The sequence below is a fragment of the Macaca nemestrina genome, unplaced genomic scaffold (assembly GCF_043159975.1).
Source record: "Macaca nemestrina isolate mMacNem1 unplaced genomic scaffold, mMacNem.hap1 Scaffold_114, whole genome shotgun sequence".
In the NCBI taxonomy this organism is placed as follows: Eukaryota; Metazoa; Chordata; class Mammalia; order Primates; family Cercopithecidae; genus Macaca; species Macaca nemestrina.
In genome coordinates, this window is record NW_027257597.1 from 62,869 (window position 1) to 84,225 (window position 21,357).

Genomic DNA, 21,357 nt, shown 5'->3' on the forward strand with positions numbered 1-21,357 from the left:
AACACCAGCAAAGCAGTCAACTGATAAATCATGCAGTTCATGCACTGGAAAGGAGAGCTTTAATTCTTGTGAAGGAGTGCAGCTCACAGGCTTGGAAGTGTAGCCTCTGGCTCTGCCAAAAGCAAGTGCTTCAAGGGAGGGGTAAAGGGAGTAGGAATTTATGATGAGTGGAGTGGCAGAACGTATATATTCAATAAGTTATAGGAGTAGTAATGAATATTTATGAAAGGAACGTGAATGTGCCGTTGAGTTTCATACCTCTTCATGGGTCACGTGTTCATGTATTAGCATGATCTGGGGGTGGAGTTTTTAGCCTCTGACATCAAAAGGTGCATCAGGGGCCACAAACCACTCACTGTGCATCCTCTGTGAGCCAGCCAAAACCGGTCCAGAGGCGGTGGTTTGTTTTAGGAAAGATGCACTGTGAAGCTGGTGACTATCACTCCAAAACTGCAAAGAAGTAGGGTGAGTCCAGCCACGGCCTCAGATGATTGGCTAAAGATGATAAAGGAATGAGTCCTGTGTTTCTGATTTGCCAGAGTTGGTTTCTGCTTACTCCTTAAGAGTTTGGTTAAAGATTATATGGAAGGGACATGCTGAAATATGTCTGACCTCTCATCTCATCATGGCCAGGAGCTCAGTTTTCAAGGTTTCTCTGGGGTCCCCTTGGCCAAGAGAAGGCTCTATCAGTCAGTTGGGGGAACTTATGATTTAATTTTTATTCCTCAGGTCATTTTAATAGACCTTGCAACTTTAAAATAAGCATTATCAGGTCTAAGAACTCAGTGTGTGAGCACCACTCAAGCACCACAGCCTGCTGCCAAGATGCTAAATGTTGTAAGAAAATTACAAGGAAGCGGGGCCCCAGACGGGCACCCCAGCTCTTTACCACACTTCCTCCCTGCATTGGCCACGTGGCCACGTGATCCTCTATACTATGAACCTCTTCTCTGAAAACATGACTAAGGTACCACAAAACCAAGCTCCTAGAGGCGCCTGGCAATGACGGATTTGCTGAGCTCCCTCTCCTCCCTTTTTCTCCCTCATGCCTCCATATCTTGCTTCCCCGAGCCCCCACGTCCCCCTGCTTTTTAGTTGATCTTTTCCTGGCCCGACCTCGACACCCCTCATCTTATGGCCCTGTCACCCCCATGTCCCTTGTCACCTCACCCCCGTGCCTTATTTCCTCTGAGCTGGGTTTGTCCCTCGAACAGTGGCCCATGGCCCCCACCCCCTCACTGTTTCCTTGTCCCTCTCCCCCAAAACGTTGGACTCAGTTCTGGGGGGGACTCGATCCCCCGCTCCTCACCCAGACTCACTAGGGCCATTTGACCTCCCCACATCTCTCTTCCCAGGCCCCTCTTTAGTCCAGGCCTACCCGAGACCCCTGGACTCTGCCCTGGCCCTGTGCTCAGCGTCCCCCAGGGTCCCTGCTCTGAAGTCCCTGCTTCCCCGAGGCCTGGACACCTCCCTAGGCTCTGCTGTCGCTCGGCCTCGCTGCCCCAATTCTTCGTGGCTCAGCACTCTCTGTGTCCCACAACCCGAGCCATCCACCACTTCTCTGACCGCACCCCCGCCTCCCTGTCTGCCAGGCTGAGGAACACCCGAGCCTGCAGGTTGGAAACAGAACCGAATGCGCGCCTTAACAGTTGTCCATTTAGCAGGAGGTTTTGAGCTTTGACTGTATACTGTAAGACTCAAGAACTGTACACAAACATACTGTTGGAAAATTTGTTTTAGGAATATCAAGTGAATAATAATGATTTTACTCGTTTCATTTTGTTTTTGACACAAGACCTTGTTCTGTTGCCCAGGCTGGAGTACAGTGGCAGGATCATGGTTCACTACAGCTGCTGCCTCCTGGGCTTAAGCAGTCCTCCTACTTCAGCCTCCTGAGTAACTGGAACCACAGACGCACATCACCAGGCCCCGGTAAATTTTTTATTTTTTTGGTAGAGACAGAGTCTCATTATGTTGCCCAAGCTAGTCTTGAACTTGTGGGCTCAAGTGATCCTGTCTCGCCTCAGGCTCCCAAAGTGCTGGGATTACAGGCATGAGTCATCATGCCCAGAAGAAAGATTTTATTATGTGGAAATAAAAGGATATTAAAATATAACTTGAAATAACCCATTTCCTTGCAAATGATTTTTCCACCAGTTAATCAAACAATGCCAACAGGAGACACTGTCACATTCTTTATTGAACAAACAATACCTCAAATAACTTCATGTAAATACTACTGGGAAACAGCATTTTATTAAAATGTTTGAATTTCGTATTTTATCAAAGTCTAACATATTAGTAATAATATTTTCTTTTTATTCAACTTTAAAGTTCTATTCAACAATAGCAATTTATAATTTTATATTAATAAAATGTCATTGATAGTTTAATGTTATAACTTAGCATTAATGAAGCCAGCACAGATGGTATAATGTTCATATTTTAATTTATAGGTTTAATGTACACATACATAATTCAACATTAATGGCTTCTTTAATTACTCTGCCATTAATATTGTAATTCTATATTATCATTAACAGTTGCCCTTCTATGTTAATATTAGACATTTTAGCATCTGTCAGTTCTATCAAGCTTTTCTCACTGTTTCTTCTTTGAATTCCAGACATGACTGCAGTCCTCTCTTCTAAAATCTGAGGGCTTTCGCTGGCTGGGTGCTACTGGAAGAACTGTAACCTGGTTGTTACCTCAACCGTATTTTCTTTTAAACGTTTTAATTAAAAGAAGTTTTTAAAAATGTGGAAATATTCACTTCTTTAAATACAGTGGGAATAGGTATGGATGAAGTCTGTTTCTCCTCTTTTGATCCAGGGGCACTTCTCAGAACTCTTCCAAGTGCCAGATCCCGGGCCACGGGCAGCTTGGACCCAGCAGCAGTTCAGTTACCCCATCATGGCTGGGGCACCAGGGGAACCCCACAGGTGGGCAAAAATTACCATAGACTTTAACACAAGCAACCAGCACCAACATCATGGTACTTGATCTTCCGACTTCCTGCACTACCAACTCTATGTCTCATCACATTCTCCTCTGGCCTCTCAGCCCCCAGCACGCATGCTTCAGCCTCTGTTTCTGCTGAGGCCGTTTCTTCATACACCCTAGAACACAGAACACAGGACAGAGACAGAGACTTTAGTAGGAATAGTGACATTTAAAAACTTATCAGAGATATGAAAAACCAACTACATGAAATATGGCAGTATGTTAAGGCTTTGTGAATAAAAACACAATAAAGAGGGGGTGTGTAAAGCTATTTTCCAAACATCCTTCCAAACCAAGGCTTTTGAGGGAACAAGCCCTCCCAGTAGGTGGCAGGATAGGCCCAGCAGTGTCTTCATCCCATTGCTGTCATGAGTTAGGAAAGGCTGAATTCTATTTTACACGCAAAAGAAAACATTTATTTAATTAAAGATTCAGGCTACAATACAGTTCTTCATAAAACATTAAAATATTTTTATTATCGATATTTTTCTGTTGCTTTGTCTCACGAAAACACGATTTGCCTTTGTGAAACCTGAAGTTTCCTATTCTATCAATGAGAAGGTATATCAAGTGGATAGTCCATCCAGTGTATCCAACATCAGCTACAAAATGTCTCCCTTTTCCCTAATTTTGCCTTTTTTTCCCTTTGTCATTCTTGAGTCTCTGTTAGTACACCAAGGAAGTGAAGATGTGTACTTAAAGAAATGCCAACATCTGCTGAAGATTAGATTCCATATTTTGTATTTTAGTTGATGTAATGATGACTTTAGTTATAATGACTTTAGTTGATGTAATGATTCTAATGAATGGGAAAGATTTTGTTTCCCATTTTAAAAGACACCATTAAATCATGCTGAATATTTTTAAATTTATTATGGATGTGTATTCAAGGGGTTGCCATTTACCTGCTTCAGTCTTCCCTCTAAACCAATCCTAAGAAATACCTAGGCTGAATTCATATCACATGAAAATTCATCACATGATGTCCTACTTAGGTCAAAAAGTATAAAAACTGACATTATGGAGAAAGATTTCATTGTAACCAGGACAGAAAGACACTAAGGCACACAGTGCTCAGAGCGGCGTGCTGACAAGATCTCTGGTGTGAGGCCATTGCCTGGACACCTGCTGGGCTTTGTCCTGGACACCATTCATTCACTTGAGCATGTTTGGTACCCAGGGTTCCTTCAGGTACATCAGTATTCAGTGGCGTGCCCAGAAGTCACATGACTCTCATGTTGGGGGTGCAAAGTCAGACTTGACTTGCTTTGGGAAGTTTTTCGGCTGCAGGCTGTGTCAGGAAGCTTCATGGAAGGGAAAAATCAACAGCATCAGCTAGGATGGAAGTACGTAAACTGATGATGACCTTGCACATGTGGCTTCATTAGCAATGCATCTGCCAGTTTCCAAAACAGTGCAGATTCAATGCAATCCAGGAGGAAATTGACTCACGTGAACAGGGAAAATGCAACTAACAATTCATGGTGCTTTTTGGTTGTGGAGACCTTTCTCTGTGCTACTGTTTTCCAAAGGAAGGCTGTGTCTTCAGAAACAAATAAACTGATCAAGATATACTTTCAAATGTTTCATGTAGAATTGTTTCTAATCTTCTAGCTACAGGATACTTTGTGACCCAGAGAATGCGCCACTCTCCTGCCTGTGCGTGGGGCTCATCCACTCCCAAGCCATTCAGGGTCTCTCAGTGCTATAATTCAGAGGATCTTTGAGAGAGCACAAGAGAGACTGTTGATATGAATGATTTGCTCTGTTGGCTACAACTGTCTTACATGTGTCATTCAATACCTTTATATATTACACTTCAGGACATTCCAGTTCTCATGCAAATCTCGCAGAGGAAATTTTCCAAGGGTTTTAGACCCTCCTCTCCCATTTGGGAGGTTTTGTTGATTTCTAACTTCAGAATGAGGTGTTGGGACATGCCATGTTCTGGTTTCCATGGCCATGACAGAGCTGGACGACAGGGATGACCACAGAGGCACAGTCCTGAAAGCACTGCACAATAAGAATGCAGAGCATCTACTCAGGGTAGAGGATGGCTACAGAAACACGCTCAATTTGTCATGGCGGGTACAGTGGGCATGGGAAGTGGGCACAGGAAGCACAGCTGGTGTCTTCAGGGGCACCCCCAACCTCTGCCATGATACCAAAGGAAGATGTAACTGACCACAGGGAGGAGGATGCCACATGGTCCTGCTCTGTCCTCTTCAATCTGCTTGGTGCTTTTGCTGTTGCAGAGCTCCTGTGAGGCAGGGTGCTGTGCAGCAGCAGCACTGAGGATGGCGTCCATAGTAACAGCCTCTCAGATGTGTGTGACACACACGTGCAAAGTCAATGGCAGGCCCGGTGCTATTACATGAGCAACTACTTTTTACAATTATTTTAAAACAATATACGGCAACATTGGGAAGCTGCTTTCCTTTAAAATGGTTCAATGTTTTTAGTTTGGACAAGACTTGACTACATTAATTTTCACATGATTGTGCTCAGGCACAAGCTCATGCATGAGGCATGACCAAAAATAGTTCTGGAAAGATAAGGCTAGTCTACAAGCCAAGGGCACGCACATGACAGGGGGCACCTTTCGATGGTGGGGACACAGGAGGAGCATGCTGAGAAACCCTGTGAGCCGACCTTCCCGCCGCCAAGGTTGCAGCCTCCACCACTGCAGCTCTGACTCACAGTTTATATTGCTGAAGTCGAATAAAATATAGAAATAAATCTCTAAACGTAACACTGATTATTTAGGAGGCAAGAATGGCAATGTGGGGCATACTCACAGATCAGATGGTCTTCAGTATGTTCCAAGAACAAAGATAAAGTTGAGAGTTTTTATTTTAAAATTCATGTAGAACCAAAAAGAGCCCACATAGCCCATGGGCAATTCTAAGCAGAAAGAACAAAGCTGGAGGCATCACGCTACCTGACTTCAAACTGTATTACAGGGCTACAGTAATCAAAACAGCATGGTACTGGAACAAAAAGAGACACATAGACCAATGGAACAGAATAGAGAACCCAGAAATGAGGCCGTATACCTACGAGCATCTGATCTTTGACAAACCTGACAAAAACAAGCATTGGGAAAGGATTCTCTATTCAATAAATGGTGCTGGGATACTGGACCCCTTCCTCTCTCCATATACAAAAATCAACTCAAGATGGATTAAAGCAGAGGTCCCCAATCCCTGGGCAATGGACTGGTACCAGTCTGTGTCTTGTTAGGAACCAGGCCGCACAGCAGGAGGTGAGTGGCTGGTGAGCAAGCATTACCACCTGAGTTCCACTTCCTGTCAGATCAGCAGCGGCATTAGATTCTCATAAGGGTGCGAACACTGTTGTGAACTGCACGTGTGAGGGATCTAGGTTGTGAACTTCCTTTGAGAATCTAACTAATACCCGATGACCTGAAGTGGAACAGTTTCATCCCGAAACCATCCCACTGCCGACTGCTTTCTGTGGGAACATTGTCTTCCACAGAATCAGTCCCTGGTACCAAAAAGGTTGTGGACTGCTGGATTAAAGATTTAAATGTAAAACCCAAAACTGTAAAAACCCTGGAAGACAACCTAGGAAATACCATCTTGGACATAGAAACGGACAAAGACTTCATGACGAAGACACCAAAAGCAATTGCAACAAAAGCAAAAATTGACAGATGGAATCTAATTAAACTTAAGAGCTTCTGCAGAGCAAAAGAAACTGTCAACAAAGTAAACAGAAAACCTACAGAATGGGAGAAAATATTTGCAAACTATGCATCTGACAAAGGCCTAATATTCAGCATCTCTAAGGAATTTAAAGAAATGTACAAGAGAAAAACAACCCCATTAAAAAGTGGGCAAAGACATGAAGAGACACTTTTCAAAAGAAGACAAACATGTGGCCAATAAGCATATAAAAAAAAACTCAGTATCACTGATCATTAGAGAAACACAAATCAAAACCATAGTGCGATACCTTCTCACACCAGTCAGAATGTCAGAATGCCAATTATTAAAAAGTCACAAAATAACAGATGCTGGAGAAAAGGGAACACTTGTACACTGTTGGTGGGAGTGTAAATTAGTTCAACCATTGTGGAAAGCAGTGTGGCAATTCCTCAAAGAGCTAAAAACAGAACTACCATTTGACTCGGCAATCCCACTTGGGATTTACATACCCAGAGGAATATACATTGTACTGTAAAAACACATGCACACAAATATTCATTGCAGCACTATTCACAATAGCAAAGACATGGAATCAACTTAAATGACCATCAATGACAGATTAGATAAAGAACATGTGGCATATAAACACCATGGAATACTATGCAGCCATAAAAAATGAGATTATGTCTTTTTCAGGAACATGGATGGAGCAGGAGGCCATTATCCTTAGCAAACCAAGGCAGAAACAGAAAACGAGATACCACATATTCTCACTTATAAGTTGGAGCTAAATGATGACAACACATGGACACATAGAGGGGAACAGACACTGGGGCTTACTTGAGGGTGGAGGGTTGGAGGAGGGAGAAGGGCAGAAAAGATAACTAATGGGTACTGGGTTTAATACCTGGGTGATGAAAAAACCTGTACAACCAACGCCCATGACAGAGTTCACCTATGTAAACTGATAACAAACCTGCACATGCACCTTCAAACCTAAAATAAAAGTTTTTTTTTTTTTTTAAAGAAAGGTGACAGTTTTATTAGAGAAATGTTAGGTACAGCTTGGAAAAAAAGTATATTGGCTCTGGCGAAGCTTCTGAGAGCTGGTGAGCTCTGACTGGTGAGTGACAGCCGGAGGTAAGGTTGGTCTTCGAGTCAGGGCAGTGTGTTTGAGGAAATACGAGCTTAAACTGGTCCTTGGGTTGCAGCAGGCCTTTTCAGCAACTAGCCTTGTGGAAAAATCAATTCTCAGAACAGGTTCTCTTGGTATGATCAGTGCTCTCATCCTGCAAGCCTGTCCCCATGCCATGAGCACCCAGTAGACAGTCCCTCAGGGCCCGGGACCATGGGGCTTCTGCGTCATCGTGGGCAGCAAGGACTTCAAGCATCCTCTCCATTTCCGGGTCACCCCCGGAAGCAAGGCTGCCGTAGCTAATTTGTGTATCGGAGATGTAATCACAGCCATGGCCCAGGGAAATACCAGCCATAGGGCACTCTGGGACACTCAGAACAAAATCAAACAAAATCAAAATTTGCTCTAGGGACCCTCACAGTCCTGTTGCTTTGTGATAGCTTTATGCCTAGCAATAGAAAGGCTTTCTTTGCACCCTCTTTGCACTTCTTTTCTTTGAATATTTGGTGAAAGAATCATTCTAATGACTGCTTTGTAGTCAGTGTGATGTTTGAAAGGGTGCTGTAGATCCAGGAAACCCTGATAGTGAGGCTGTGGCAGTGTACTTAATTTGCATTCAACTTTCTTTTCATTCCATTCCTTTGAGAGAAACAGTCTAAAATGGATCTGTGATATTAAAGCCTGTGGATGGGCCATCAGGTGCAACTGAGGCATATGCAGCGGACTGTGCCCACAGGAAATGTTTCCTAGGAACTTGCACTGTATTCCCTGTTTGATGTTCTAATTATATGCTAAATTGTGTGCCTCTGAGCAGCAGGAACCCTTGGAAGGTCAAGCACCTTCTCTGGGGCAGCAGCACCTCTGCCTGAAGACCCAGAGGCAGAATCTGAGGGCAGAGGCAGCAGCAGGAGCGGGATTGAGGCCGAGGCTGCTTACCTAACCCCATCATGACAGTAGGAAGAAAACGCCCTAGGAATCTCTCAAACCCACTGTTCATTATGACTCTCCCTCCGAAGCTCAGGCATTCCACCCTCCTCGGCCTCCCAAAGTGCTGGGATTACAGGCCTGAGTCACCATGCCTGGCCTAAATACATAATTTTAGAAATATGTGAGACCTTGAGATGAGCAGAGACTGCAACATCCTTCATTTCTGAATGCATTTGTTGAGTCTATAGGAATAATTGGGTGGAAAAGTAAGACCATTATAAGCAAAGCAGCATTAATGCCAAAGGGAGAGGCAAGTTGAGATTTTTACCAGTGCAAATTGGCTGACAGGGCTGCTAATGAAATTCTCCACATAAGGAATCTGGGTGACTAAGCAGTGGTTCTGAAAAACTGATGGCAGGCAGGTTGAAAATAAAGAGACGTTGCTTAAGCCCTGATGGAGGGTGGGGCCTGATCTCATTTTGGAAGCTTCTAGGGACAGAACCCAAGTCATCTAAACTACTGATTAAATTGAGGACATAACCCTCTAGCTCCATAACAAAGGAACAAAGCACGTTCTTTCTGTAAGAACTTACCAGCTTGGGTGTCTGCTGCTATTTTGTATTTAAATTGTGGCACACAATAGAAAACTAGAAGACATGAAAAGTTTTAAGACAATGTGATTCCTGATAAAAAAAATTAAAAAGCCTAATTCTGTGAAGAAAGTTAATGGTAGCTTGAGGATAGCATTGAATCTATAAATTGGCCATTTTCACGATATTGATTCTTCCTATCCAGGAGCATGGAATGTTCTTCCATTTGTTTGTGTCTTCTCTTATTCCCTTGAGCAGTGGTTTGTAGTTCTCCTTGAAGAGGTCCTTTGCATTCCTTGTAAGTTGTATTCCTCGGTATTTTATTCTGTTTGTAGTAATTGTGAATGGGAGTTCACTCATGATTTGACTCTCTGTCTATTACTGGTGTATAGGAATGCTTGTGATTTTTGCACATTGATTTTTTTATCCTGAGACTTTGCTGAAGTTCCTTATTGGCTCAAGGAGATTTGGGGCCGAGATGATGGGGTTTTCTAAACACACAAGCATGTCATCTGCAAAGAGACAATTTGACTTGCTCTCTTTCTATTTGAATACCTTTATTTCTTTCTCTTGCCTGACTGCCCTGACCAGAACTTCCAATATTATGTTGAATAGGAGTGGTGAGAGAGGGCTACTGCTGTCAAAACACTTTCAAGGCAATACAATTAGATGAAAGTATTTTAAAAAAAGTTAAAAAGTCAAAAGAAGTAGAACTATAGATGATACAAATACAGAAATCAGTAGATGAAAAAAATTAAAGTAATTTAGAAGAAAAAATGGATGAATTGGTATACAAATGAAGAATTTCAGCAGAGAAAAGGAAAACAAAAAGAAAATTCTAGGACTGAGAATTGTAATGTTGGACGTGAACAATTAATCTGATTATCTTAAAGTAGAATGGACACAGAAAAAAAAAGTTATTGACTTCAAATAAAGTCATTTGAAATTCTCTAAACTGAAGCACAGAGAGGAAAAAGAAATAATAATTTTTAAATTGATAATCAGAGCCCTGTAGGAGAATTTTCAAATGGTATCATATTGGTATAGTACAACAAAATTGGAAAATAAAATGGGGAAATAATACCACTTACAATAGTGGTTAAAAAAGCACAAAACCATAAAATACTGAATAATAATCGTAAAGAACCACGTGTAAGACCTGTACATTGAAAATTATTGAAATAAAAAACTAAATAGAGAAATAATGTCGTAAATTAGAAGTCAAAATGTTAAGAGGCCATTTGTCCTGATATGTATATACTCATAGCCATCATAGTCATATCATTTCAAATTCTAGCATGTTTTTAAATTCTAGAACTGAAAATGTTTATTCCGTATTTTATTAAAAAATGCAGAAGAGTCAAGGCAATTCTTAAAAAAAAAAAGGAGGACTTACCATATTTCCAGGCAGAATAAAACTACATTAATTAAGCCAATGAGTGTTAGTACACAGACAAATATATCAATAGGCCTAAAGAGCGTATACAATGACTTGATTTTGACAAATGCACCAATGCAGTTCAATAGGATAACGGAGCGCTCTCTCTCTTTCTCTCTCTCTTGCTCTCTCTCTCTCCCTCTGGTTTTGCTCTATTGCCCAAGCTGGAGTATAGGGACATGATCATAGCTTAATATAACCTTAAACTCCTGGGCTTAAGTGATTCTCCCTCCTTAGGCTCCTGAGTAGCTAGAACTAGTTTTTGTAGAGATAGTGTCTCACTATGTTGCCCAAGCAGTGTTCTTCAATTTAAAATACAAATATTTCTGGGGAAAAATATATCAAAATGTAAAAAACGGTTTAAAAAATCAGTTAACATTGACCATCTACATTATTTCTTATACTAAAATTAATTCAACGTAAACATAAATGTCAAAAACTAAAAACTTTAAAGCTTTTAGAAGGAAACATGCACAAATTTCCTGGTGTAGCAAGTGTTTGTTTAGGGCAAATAAGGCCTATCCATTTTAAAAAGTTGAAAAATTAGGTTTGAAATTAAGATATTTTGCTCACAGAAAGATAAACTTAAGGAAATAAAAAGATGATCCACAGATTCAGAAAAAATATTCATAAAGCATAGAGCTGACAAAGAATGTGTATCCAGAACATATAAGCCCCACAAATCAACAATAACAAAATAATAAGCAACACACTTTTAAAAAATGACCAAAAGATTTGGACAGACACTTAGAAAATCAAATATCCATATAGCAATAAGCATATTAAAAGGTTCTCAATTGTCATGGCTAATGCAAATTGCATGTACAATCAGATTTTAAAATAAAAACAACTACATATACCAAACAGGCTCATATATGAAAAACCTGAAAAGCAAGGAATGATGAGAATGTAGAGCAACTGGAACTCTTAGGGTGAGAATCTAAAATTGTACTACCTCCTTGCAAAACTGCCAAGTAATCTCCAATAAAGTTAAAATACTTTGACCATATGAACCAGCAATTTCACTCCATGTATGATTGTGTATGTCTGCAATCAGCCATCAGGTAGCTAGCTGGTTTCCTTAGGAAATGGTGCCATTTAGGGCTCTATTTGTGTGTCTGTTATTAGCAGGTTTTGTACTCAATGATGGGGATCATTTGTTGAGCTCTGTATAACCTCCACACATGTCATTAGGGCCTTGTTGTACATGGCTCCATTGAGCAAAGAGAAGAGTGGTGGGGGAAAGAGATTGATTGACATCAGAGAAAGGATCTTGTCTGTTTAATTCTTAAGGTCCTAGGTTGTGGATACCCTCTGGTGGACGTTCATGTGGCACATGATCATCTTTATATGCTGCACCAAGGTATTCATCACCTTACTTCAGTCTCAGCCTTTGTTGTTACCAGTTTGTCAGTGTTGTTCTTTCTCCATCCCTGAATAAGCAGCCAGCATATAGCATTGGCTATAAGCTGGTGTCAGTCTTTATCATTGGTCGTCTCTAAATCATGTAAAGTAAGCAACCAACCCACTGGGAGGATAGCCATTCACTGCTGTCTTTATCTTTCCTTTATTTTAACTCATGGCAGAACATTGTGCAGATTTATTTACCAGCCAGGTTGGTCTTGTTTCATTTTTCATTAACTGGTTTTAGAATACTTTCCACAAGGCTGTAAGTGGTGGAGTAAGAGGCAGTCATGGGAGTGGGCCCTGAAATCCAAAGCACTTTGTGCCGTTTACCCATGCACTCGGCACCTGCCAGTGCTGGATTCCATGCTATTCCCATCTTACAATGCAACAGCTGCTGAAAATGTTCCAATTTTATGATTTGGTAAATTACATAATACCAAGTACATAACAGGTAGTTTCTATTGTGTAGATACTTGGTGTCACATGGTTATGTATTCATAGAGCCCAGTAGCAAACCGGGGACTGCTTTTCAGACGGCATATAGTTGTCAGGGAAAGAGGGAAAGAGAACATGGCTTAACTCCAAAGCTCTCAGGGCCTGCACTGCAGTTCTTATATTGGGGCTTGCTAAAAGCTTTATTCAGCATCTCTCTACTACAGATCTTTCCAAAACAGTTACGATTGTGGGTCCTAAGTTTAAAGGGACAGGGCAGCTTGCACTGCAGCCTAAACTTGCTGCAGAGACTTTTTGCTCCCAAGTCCTGCTCAAAACCATGAGGTGTTCAATTAACTTAGTAAACACCTTGGCACAGTAAGGCTGAATAAGTTATAATTACCCCCAAATCTAGAGCATCACCACCTTTAATTTTTTTTAATTGATTGGCAGGGGTAAATATAGTGGTTGAATTTTACTTTATAAAAGAGATCCCAACATACCACGGATCAGAGGGTCCAGAAATTTCACCAATGTAGCAGGCCTCTGAGTTTCATGGGTATTATCACCCTCTCTTGGGTACACATGTATTTCTTCCTACTCACTAGGCACAATGAAGAAAATATCATCAATAAAATGAACTAGCAAAATACTTTGTAGGCCATCAGGAAAATTAAGCTCCCTTTAGAATATATTATGGACAGAGAACGGGAGGGCTGATGAGTGACAAGGGCATAATGGTATACTGTTTTTCCTAATATAGAAAGACAAATTGCTTCTAACTAATTTTGCTGGTAGCAATAATGAAAAAAATTGTCAAGTCATTATCTGTATACTAGGTGCCAAGGGCTGTGATGCTTTGCTCTCTAAAAAACACTACATCTAAAAAGATGCAATTAGAATTGCATGAGTGTAACTGGCCAATAATTTTTATGTTTTTATAAGTTGTACAATCTTTACTTGTTGTGATGTCAAGGATATGCTAACCCAATTCAATGCATTGGAAAGTACTGGCTCTTTTACAAATTCTATGTAAAAGTTGGTGAATCCTTAGAATTACTTTTTGAGTGTTTGCTGGAATGTATAAGCAAAGCCATTTGGACCAATTATATCTTGTATATAACTGTATTTTATTATCATTGAATTTCTTTAATATTAAGAAGTCCATTCAGTTCATCTTTTGAGTTTTTCTCTGAAGAAATTTTATGTAAGCTAATCTTATTTTCATAAAACTCATCATGTTATTCCTATTACATTTCATTCTCTCTACCATGCAATATGTCCCTTTTTTACATTCCAGATATTATTTGTAACTTTTATCTCGATCGACATTTCCAGAAAATTATCTGCTTTTCAGTATTTTCAAACAACCAAATTAGCCTTTAATTTTTTTTCTGAAAATTTCCAACTTTATGTGACATTGCAGTTATCTTTGTAATTTACTTAAAATTGTTGTCAACTGTTTTATCTATGTATGAAGTTAATGTATATTCCTCAGTTGGTGGCTACAATGCTGATTAAAAATTGTACTTACAATTTTATCTTTTATCTAAGTGACCATTTACTAAAGAGATATGTTAAAAATCCAGTATGTCAGTGAATTCTTATGGTACTTCATTTTTTTATTGCATATTTGAGGCTTTATTAATATATTCTAGTTAATAATTTTTATAGTGTTTTATAACTTTTTATTCTTATGTAATCCCACCCTCCCCTTTTTTAGCCTAGAATCAAACCATACAAAGGTGGAATATGGTTTCTTCGGACATGGAAAGATTCAAACCATTAGGATGTTCTTCAGCAAAATAATGGGGTAATCCATGAGAAAGAAAGCCATGGAATCTAAAAAGCAATGGAACAACCCAATTAAACAATGAAGGCAAGTCCCAGAATGAGCTCTCTGTAATATAATAAATCTAAACTATAACCAGTTTGGACTGAGAAAGACAATGAAAGACTGGAAGTTTGGTAGCTGGAGAACAAGAAAAAAGGCTTTATAGCATATAATCTATATTTATGAAGTTAAACATTAATATAATGAAAACAAGTAATAATATATAGGGGCAAAATCAACTAGACACTCAAAAAGGGGGAAAATTGGATGAGAAAAATGGTTCCCAGATAGGAAATAAAATGAAAAAGAGCACACTTTTAAGCACTACGTAAAAGACAGCGTCTTTCAGACTGGATGCCTAGTGAAGGAAATTTATATTCCAATATGCTACTTGGATTAGTAGAGTGCTATATTTATTTGGTCATTAAAAATGCCTGTGGCATAAGGGTGACGGGAAAAGAGACAAATGTTAATATTATTATTGTAAAAAATAAGCAGTCAAAAGATTATTGAATATATGGATGTTTGTATATATTTTTGAATTTAAATTATAAATGATAGGATATTTAAAATTATGTAAATATAAAAAATTAGAAAGAAAAAACTATTTGCAATCTCAATGCTCATGATTCATATTGAAATCAATTATTATTTTTTAAAGTTAATAAATCAATAAATACAGGTAGAAGTATATTTTCTGCAATTATGACAATACACATTTACCTATGTAAAACTGATGAAATTACTCAAGATATTCCATGTGTTTGTGGTCAGCTACTACATCTCACATTGAAGATAAGACTTGGACATTTGTACTCTGCAAATAAAACTGTGAGTCACTTTGAAACTTCACCGCATCACCTGTGTTTTCTTTCTAAGACACATACACTTGTTAGAAACTTCACTCATCAAAGAAAGACTTGAGTGGGCTAACTGAATGCTGGTTGTGAGGGAACCAGTATGGTCATACCACTGTGAAAAAGAGTAGTTAGTTTGTTGTCAACTCCAGCCTAGAGTGTTTGATTGATATCTGGGTGACATATATCAACTCTTGGACCAAGATGGACAATAAATTAAAAACAAAACAAATAACCTCAACATTGAGAAACTGAATCTTTAACCAAACAAAAGATAAGTAGGAAGCTAGTGAGTATGTTCTGGGATCACTGCCTGAGTCCAGAGGGTTTTTGACCAACTGTCTATCAGACAGTCACTGCTTGCCTGTGTATTCTTCTGGCATGAAAGTATAGCACCAATTGAGACATGCTAGCTTTTTATCTCTTAATCTGTAAGCCCATGGTTTGCTAGTGAGTAGAATGGTGATAGGGTCTGAAGACGGTTTTCAGCTAACCTGGAAAAGCTAATTATTTATGGTAATGTAAACCTATCAACCATTGAGTGAGTAGAGCTGTGACAGCCTACAACCAGGTGAAGTAATTTTTACTGTCTTGGTGACCATCAGCATGACACAACATTAGATGGAAACCATATTACTATTAAATTAAGGCATCCAAATTTATTTTTAGAGCATGGTTTTCTCTTAAGTACGTTATTATAAGTCACTTTACAGCATCTAGCAATCCACTATCCTGCCCTATTGCTCCTGTATTTCACAAGTGAATGTCTTCCTTAAAATAGCCATAATACTTTCTTTGCTCCCAGCCCCCAGGGAACAGCGTGTTTTAATTAACATATACGTTACACAAATATCTGCTCATCTTAGTTTTCTGCATAAAAGGGACAGAAATTTGTTCCACCAAAGAAGTAAAGTCAACACGTTCAGAGGGTGTGTTGCAGGTATATTAGCATTTCAGAGGCACAAGTGTCATGACTGGTTTAACTAAACAAAGCTATAATGTACATTTCAGAAAACTGCCAGGGAGAAAAATCAATTCTGTATTTGAGTTGAATTCAAATTGATCCAGCACCATGTATCTGCATTCTGCATATCCCTGCTGGGATTTCTACAAACTATTTGCAATGAAAGGCTTGTTTAACTTTGTTTAGAGAGAGTCATATATTTGCCATTTTTCTTCAACTGAAAGGTCTGTTCTTAGAAACTTACGGAAATAAGTTGTATCCTCAAAAGTGACTACTGTTGACCTATTTTTCAATTTTTATATAGGTATAATTATTAAAATTTTAAGATTTGATTATAAATTTATTCATTGTAGGAGATGGACTAAGTAAATTGGTACTGGCATATATAATCTAATGTCAGATTAAGCAATGGTAGTGAATATTATGCCATGTATATATTTAGTGTTTCTATAATTGATAAAAGATTGGTTTGTAAGGTAAATCTGATAAGTAAAGGAATTTGTATGACATTTAGTACTTATTATTTTTTTAATCTTTTCCAAATCTTAGGATGAGGCAAGATGGTGTTGTGTTGTCATTGTATTTGAAATAACAATGCATATGAAAAGTCAATAAATTAAAATTTTATACTTAAAGTCATTTTCAGTTTAAATAATTGAATCAACAAAATATAGTTTTTTGAGTAAAAAATAAATTTATAGAATTTGACCTTTGTTTTAAGCTACTGTTTATTTGCTGCTCCAGTTTCAGTGTAAAACATTCCTATTCATTATTTAAAATATAAAGTGTGATAAATTCATCTTACAAAATTAAAAAAAGTTCAAGCAGTTACTCCACATTATCAAACTAACTATGTAGACCATCAAGGCTGTAGCATCACAGAGCTCCTGTTGGAATCATTCACATAGAGGAAACTGAGAATGGAAACCCCTGTTGTGCAATAAGGAACATAAATGGAGGTTCATGGTTCTGGGAAAGCCCTGCAGCCTTCATGAGGACTGTGAATGCTTTTCTTTTCCTTCGTGTCAATTACACAAAAAGGAGGACTTGAAACTTCACCTGCTTTCTAATGTGCTCAGAACTTTCCCCCTTCTCTCTCTAATTGACAGCACTTTGAGCAGCCTGAGTAAGTACTTCATACTGAGTATCTACCAAAGGTGATTCGCCTTATTGTCCGACCTGTCTAGTTATCCTGTCCAAAGTAAGATACAGTACAGAGCCATTAAAAGGAACTACCCTCTTATTCTGTTAAAATGAAAGATGGGAACAATAACAAAGAATTCTTCAATGGCCCTGCATGGAACATGACCATATGTCCACATTTGCCATTATGACCAGATCTGTAAGATCTTAGTTTGCAATGTGGCACACAGTCATTTTTCATCTTGGTTAGGCTACAAGATGGGAGCCACAGCCTGTCTATTGGTTAAAAGATTAATCACCCAAGTAGTTTCAGGCCTATTCTAATTGATTTGTTACAATTTACTGAGGAAATCATCTTCCAAAGTACCTAACCATATCTTTAAAATAAGAATAATTATTTTTTGCCTAATGTAGTGAGATGGAACTTATTAACTCATAGTGGTCTTAGATCTTTTCTTGTTAATCTTGAATTTAGTTCCCCTGAAGAAATACACACACACACCTGTGTTTATATATATATATACACACATACACATATATATAATCACAGAAATATTAGTCACAAATAAAACTTTTATAAATTGCTTTTTGTGACAATGGCCTTGGATCCTTCCAACTCTGATATAATAATCACCAGCTGAAGATGTCTCTACATCCTTTAATTTCTTCAATTTCTCTACAACTTCTTGCCATGTTCTATCTATTGTTCCAACTGCATGTTTCCTTGTTACTTTTTTGTTAATTATCAATATGTTTATGTCAAAAAGGTGTCAATGAACAGTGTTTGGGTAAAGACTCTGATAATAGAAAACTTGGTGAGAAGAGGGCATAATACTCTATTGTAAGGAAATTTCCCATAAAATTATATCTATACAGAATAGATTTATGACGGGTGAGTAGCCATACTCATGGAAAAGCCCTTTGATTGTGCCCTTCGTGCTTTTAAACATGCAGCAAATCAGTAATTCTTGACAGAGAGAGATTTGGAGATTTGAGAAATAAGTTGAAGCTGCAGTTTTGGGAAGCAAAACAACAAAATGAGACTCATGCAGTTTTTCATCTCTGAAATGAAAAATAAGCTCATGGGAAAAAATTGACATTGACATCTAAAACGCTGGCCATTTAGAGACACAACTCTCATTGGCTCTGTATCAAAGATCTCTTTGACATTACATCGATCAGATTTTAAATTTATGAGAAAAACACAGCAAAATGTAGCTTCCATCAGACATGATATGAACTACTAGCTTGAAGTAGTTCATATTTCATCACACTACATTTCTGTCAATGATGTCACATCTTTGTTAACCTAGGTTTTCATTTATTGCTCCGATAAAAAGTGCACAGAAATCAATATGAAATTGGAAATGAAGGTGATAGCATCCAAACAGATTCCAAAATTTGAAAAGTTCAAGGAACATAAATCGACTCAGACTCCTAATGACTTGGTAATTGCGGTAATTTAAAAATAAAATAAAAATATTTTTTCATTTATGCCTATATTTTTCCTAAAGGCTACTAAATTCTTAAGACATAAATTGTTTGGACCTAACTATTCATAAGCAGAATAGTTAAACATTGTTTTTGGCCAATTACTGAGACACAAACGGTTTGTGGATCAAGGAAGTTTGGGAATCTCTGAATCACACAATTTTGTTGTTTGACATTGTTCAATCATTTGACTGTTGATTTTGCTTTAACAATAATCATAAAAGGCCAAGTGACATTCTAGGAAGTTTTTTGTTTTTTGATTTGTGTGTGTGTGTGTGTGTGTGTGTGTAATTCCTATACTCTGTGACTAAATAGTCCCCAGTTCCCCAGTCTCTGCCTATAAGTGAATTGAGGCAGGGTTTTCTTAATTAGGTAGTTGAGCAGCATATACTGCTTTCCACAGCTCCTCCTGGAGTGAGACTGGTGAGGCTGCTCCATGGTGGACATGGGATAAAAACTCTTTGGTAGGAAGACTGACAATAATATGGAACATGAGGTGTTAGTGAAAAACCATTTCACGCTGTTTGATGAAAACAATGAAACAACTGTTTGGTATCTCATCCCTAGATCAATCTAAGAATGTTAACATGTCCTCACCCTGGTTCTTATCACAAAGAATGTGGACATTCACTTGAATCTTTGGGGCAATATTGTCAGCCAATTATCAGGCCCTGGCCCTCTATCCTTGTCAAAAAGTCTTTACTCTCCAATGTGCATCTCAAATTCCTATTCCTCCTAAGCCCTGCTTTAATCCCCTAGATGCAATTAGTGAAGCCCTCTTTTCTGCACCCATCCATAGCATTGTTTCTTGTTGTTTATATATGCTTTCCCTAGTTTGTAAATTATTTAAAATAGGAATATTCTCAGGAAACCTTTTTCAAGTTGTTCTAATAGGCCTTCTGCTTTTATGAATAACTACAAATTTAATTATTTTTCTTGTCTTTTGGAAAATAAATATCATTAATAAATTATGATCGTTGCCCATTGCAGGAACTTAATCTTATGGAATGCATAGAAAATGACAGTAATTCTATAATATCTGAGGGTAAATGGATGAGGCCATGACTGACTAAGATACTGACTGGCTTTGGTCACCCCCATGGTGAAGAGAAATCACTATTCCAGCACACCTGAAACCCACTTGTAGCACACTATGTACTCAGCATTATTAGTTGATAAGGTGAGTTTTATCACGCTTTGGTTACACTAACATCATTGCATAAATTTCACAGAAGAAAACTCACAAGCATTATAACAAATGTAATACATAAGCTTGTAAAATTCCCGTAAGATCTCTCTATCCCAAAATAATTGAGCTAGATGTTTAATGTTGTTATTAAAGAACTATGCAGAGCTTGGCATTAAAACCATTTCTCCCTGGGGCCTCTGCCCACAGGGGAATCTTCTGAGGTGAAGTGATTGAATGCTAGTCTTTTGAGATTCCATTACTATGATCATTTCTTATTCATGCAGTATTTGCTGGACTAACATGTAGCACAGACCAAGCATACAGGTAAATGGACCCGCCATATAATCCAGGGTAAGCAGTGTAGGAAGTCATGAAACTGTGGTGCCATGGATCATATCATGTTTAAAATACTCTTGTAGCTGCCCGTAACATTCAGAATTAAACATTAGCTCCTCACCATGGCTTCCTTGGTTGCATGTTGTATACTAATTCCTCTAACCTCATTCAATCACTCTGCAGATATTCATTGAGTATTCCAGATATTTGGGATAGATATGTGAGCAAAATTAAGATCTTTGCCCTCATGGTGTTAACATTGAAATCCAAAGAGAAAACAGACAAACTATAAATATGTAGAGTAAATAGAACGTTAGAGGCAATCAGGCAATGGAAAAAAAGAAGAAACTGGGGAGAAGAAACTGGATTGAGAAAACCAGCAGGAAAAGGGTAAGCAGTTCTTTTCTGTAGAGAATCAGATAATGTTTTAGGCTTTGCAGGCCATACAATTTCTATTGCAACTACTCAACGCTGTATTGTGAGGACAGCTATAGACAATACATTAATGCATGGGTATGGCTGTGCACCAGTAAAACTTTATTTGCGAAAATGGGCAGTTGGCATGATCTGGGCCAAGAGCTGTAATTTGTGAACTCTGGGATTAGAGTGTTGAATCCTCACTGGGGAATGTTTCAATGAGAAGGTAGATTTGAGAAAGGACTTAAAAAGACTTTTTACATTTCTAGCATACACTTAGCACCGAGAGTAGTACCTGGCACACAGTAGATATTAAATAATTATTTGTTAAATGAATTAAGTGGACACTCAAGGCATATTTGTTTAATCAATGAGTGAATGTCATTTCTAAAGAGTGCACTTAACATTTAGTTCCAGCAAATTGCCATGAAAGATTGAAGTATTTGTTACCAGAGTGTATAAGTTTTCAAGAGAACCTAGAACTCCAAATTTTTATGTAAAAGCTCTCAATTTTAAATAACTG

The 21,357-nt window shown here is 38.5% G+C and overlaps 1 protein-coding gene across 1 annotated transcript in view; it reads right to left on the reverse strand.

Moving 5' to 3' along the window:
* Positions 1-2,206: 2,206 nt before the first annotated feature.
* Positions 2,207-21,357, reverse strand: part of LOC139361239 (lysine-specific demethylase PHF2-like) — a 65,289-nt gene continuing 46,138 nt past the window's right edge. Inside the window, exon 4 of the mRNA XM_071089817.1 lies at positions 2,207-3,119. The gene's annotated coding sequence lies outside the window, so the exon portion shown is untranslated. The remainder of the gene's footprint in view (positions 3,120-21,357) is intronic.